Raw genomic sequence first — 4,350 nt, forward strand, 5'->3', positions numbered from 1 at the left:
CCTGAACCACACACATCCTCATCATATTATAATCTAGGTTTTGATAATAAAATAGCAATTGTTTGTAATTGATATAGTTGTATTTGAGAGGAGGCTATGGCTGTGAACACACTAGTTGCCTACAGCAAAACACTTCCATTGGCCACACCTGGAGTGCGCACAGTTGATCTGCCAATTAGTTGCAAAATCTCTTTGAAGTGAATTTTTAAAAAATGCACTTAAGCTGATCCTACTGAGTTTTAGACCCCACAGGCACTAATTAGCTGTCCTTTTATATCAACCAAAAGGTCTATGGCAAAGTTAGACCTTGTGCCTGGAAAAAATTTAATCGAGCTGGAAGATGAGCCTGATCCCCCCTTACCTGTGTGGGTGCAGCCACATGTTGTCAATTCTGCGACAGAGGCCCTTGATCAAGGCCCAGTCTGCAGTTCCGAGTGCGTCGATGGGAATGATTTGTTCAATGAAGAAGAAACGAGATTACTCAATGCCTTTGTCGCTCTACCGTCATCAGCTCAAACAGACATTGTCCTAAGACTGCAGAGATTGATTGCACACCTAAACAGCTTGTCAATTCCGAGGACCAACAATAGCTCCCGGAAAGAATATCAACTGTTAGGGGACCCTACCAGCATGTCAGAAGTCATCCCTAAGACGAATACGGCATCAAGCCGAAGATCACCAGTAAGTAACACATATGCCCTCCGGCCAACTACAGCAGAAATCAACAGCATCAAATTTAGTCCAAGCCCCCATAACAAAGAACCAGATAGCCATACCATCCAGGATGACAGCTGCATCAAGCGCAACCTCCACCTGGACAGAAATGAGATGGTTGGACAAAAATGAAGAAGGCTCCCCTCAAAAGGCATCTGCCTACAGGGGCACCCCTTCCAACTTCAAGCAGGTACTAATATCCAATGTCAGCCGGATGGACCCAACTCTAGAGTCAATTGATCTCCTGTCGACTGAACTGCCTCCAGCGGCCAGTGTACCTCACTCACAGAAAACATCACTGTCCCAACAAAATACGGGAGGTCAACTTGCCACGCTCTGACTAAAAATGATTCATTCCTCTTCCCAGCTGCTACTTCTTTCCTGGAACATTGCAGGCTGGAAGTCCAAAGCTGCAGATCCCTCCTTTCTGGATTATGTAAACAAGTATGACATCATTTTCTTTCAGGGGACCTGGGCTACGGAGGCATTAGAACTGAACGGTTTCTCTGTTTATTTGCTGGTGGCAATGCCAAGCAATAAGGTGGCCACCCTAAAGGTGGCCTGAGTCTGCTGGTCGCTACAAAACTCAGAACCAGCATCTCCAGACTGGACTCTCTGCCCGGGCTAGTCATGTCGCTAGTCCTTAAGTTCAATTGGGCTTGCCTACTACTAATAAATGTTTACCTCCCTCCGAATCATCAAAAAAAACGAGTGAATAATACTTGCCAAGAACTAGAGGCCTATATAGCCGAGTTAACAGCGCTATACCCAGAAGCGGCGGTGGTGATCGCAGGCAACTTCAACGCTAGAATAGGCCGTAATGATGAGGCTCTATATGCCCACTTCCGCGAAATTCCCCCTGCCTCATATGAGGCCTCTATCTTACCAGTTCGTTGTTCTAAAGATCTTGGGTTCAACTATGCCGGTTTTTGCCTCATCCAATTGCTATACAGACTGAACCTTGTTTTAGCAAACGGGTCCGTGGATGGTGACAGAAGCGGAGAATACACCTATCTCTCCAGCACAGGAGCATCATCAATTGATTTCTTTATCGTGTCCACCGATTTACTAAATGTCATATCTTCCTGCATAGTCGATAACTGCCCTGATAGTGACCATCTCCCCTTGATCCTTTCGTTGTGCTGTGGTACCCACATTATTTATTCTGAACAGCCTCCAACCTTGAAAGCAGTTCCTGAAGTAAGAGCCTCACGTGTCAGATGGTCAACCAAGCTGGAGAAAGATCTAAAAGAAATGCTTCACTCGCCCAGTTGTCTTCGTCACTGCGAAAACCTGCTAGCAGCGGCCCCTGGAGAAGCAATGCTTGCCGCCTACCATGAATTGATTACAGACGTACAGCATTGCTTGATTCCCAAGCCACTGACAAGGCTCTCTATTTGCCTCAACAATTCCAAACCATGGTTTGACCAGGAATGTGTTGGCTTGAAAAAAATGCTAATCAAGAAATACAGGGAGTACAGAATTAAAGACCTTCCGGCATTGCCCACTGAGTGCCTTGAATTGAAGAAAAGATACAAACTTCTAATCAAGCAAAAAAAAAAGATCAGCGCAGGCTTATCTCTGGCAGTCCCTGATCACAGGCTCTAGGACTAAGGATTCATCCGCCTTCTGGAAGCTAGTGGCCAGGGGCTGGCCCAATACCTCTATCGACTTGGACTATTATATACCTGTACATTCTTGGGAGCTGCACTTTTATAACATCTATTCAAGAGGTACAACCAGGGTCCAACGGGTTGAGAACCCTATTAACGATCTCCCTAATTGGCCCCCATTCTCCGCTAAGGAAGTCATCTCCTTAATTGCTAACCTTAAGCTGGGTAAAGTGCCAGGAACTGATAATATTCCCCTGAAGCAATTAAATCTAACCCAGAGTGGTGGGCTCTAGTTCTGGCAGCTCTATTCATGAGTATCGATCAAACTGCCTGCATCCCTGAGGGCTGGGGTCTTGCCACTATTATTCCAATTTTTTAAAAAGGTAGCCATGCGGACCCCGCCAACGATAGACCTATCAGCTTGCTGAACACTATCAGCAAGCTATATACAAGACATCTATTTATAAAAGTACACACCTGGTTAGATCAGGAAAATATTTTGGAGGAGGAGCAAGCCAGTTTCAGGGCGAGTCACTCCCTCATGGATCACGGTTTTGTCCTCCAACACCTCGTGGAAAAATACACTTTCAAGCCTGGGGGCACCCTCTATGCAGCTTTCATTGACATCAAGTCAGCATTCGACCTCATACCTAGAGACAAGCTCTGGGCAAAACTTGAATCCATCAATATCGACAGACGTCTATTAATACTGATTCGTGGCTTAAACCAGAACACCCAGGTTCGCATAAGATGCAATAAGGCTGGCAACTTGTCCAGGCCCATTACCACTCTTAAGGGAGTCAAGCAGAGCTGTATTTTAGCCCCCACATTATTTAATCTTTATATTAACTCCCTAATTAAAAGCCTGGCAATGTGCCCTTCACACCACACCACCCTCTCAAACAGGCCCCTATCTATCCTTTTATACGCAGATGACGCAGTACTCTTATCTCTCACAAGTACTGGTCTTCGACGCCTGCTCAGAGCCCTCGCCAGCTACTGTAACAATGACCAGCTGGTTATTAACCACAATAAATCAAAGGTCATAGTATTTACCAGGAAGAGGGTGAAACATCGGTGGCGATTAAACGGTACCCCCATAGAACAAGTATCATCATACAGGTACCTTGAGATAACCCTTCACTCTTCTGGAGCATGGCACCTACAGGCAAAAGGTGCTAGGGCAAACGCTATGAGGAGTACAAAGGTGCTCCAATACGTCCCATCTGTGTTACAGGTATTTGCCGCCAAAGTCATCTCCCAATGATTATATGGTGCTCAGATAAGTGTGTATGGCAGACACACTTCCTTCGAAACTATTCAAACTAAGTTCCTAAGAAACATATTGGGTACCCCCCCCGTGTGTCCCGAATGCCAACTTACACCTCAAAGCTGGGCTGCCTTCGATTAAGGCTTGGATATGGGTGCTTAAGTTCAAGTACTGCCTAAAACTGATGTTTTCACCAGTTGGTCTGGCTCCTTTTGTGTTATCTGATGCGTTCCAGTCCAAATGGAAGAAATCCCTATTCATTAAACTCTCGAGTTTAGGCTTTTCTCCCTCTACTATCCTCTCGGTAGGCTTTACCCAAGCGAAGTTGGCTATCACCCAGAGAATACTTGATGTGGAACTGCAAAACCACTTGTCCCTTGCTGGCTCCAACCCTCGTTTTAATCCCTACACTAAGGCTTTTACCCTGGCGCATTATCTGGCCTTCCTTCACACCCCCAGACTCAGGAAAGCTTTCACGCTGGCCAAGTATAATGCTTTACCATCGGCACTCTTAGAGGGCAGATATCAAAAAATTCCTTTTGCAGAACGTCACTGCCCTTGCGATGCTGGTGTAGTAGAGATTGTGACCCATGTTTTATTAGACTGTTCTTTTTATGACGACCTTCGATGTCGGTATATTACCCCCATTTTATGGAAGATTCTGGGCAGAGATGCCATTTTTTATGCACAATATCTTTTAGCCGATAAAAATCCTCTAATCTCATCTAAGGTTGCAAGCTTCTGTGATGCAGC

Source organism: Rhineura floridana, chromosome 1, assembly GCF_030035675.1.
Source record: "Rhineura floridana isolate rRhiFlo1 chromosome 1, rRhiFlo1.hap2, whole genome shotgun sequence".
Classification (NCBI taxonomy): domain Eukaryota; kingdom Metazoa; phylum Chordata; class Lepidosauria; order Squamata; family Rhineuridae; genus Rhineura; species Rhineura floridana.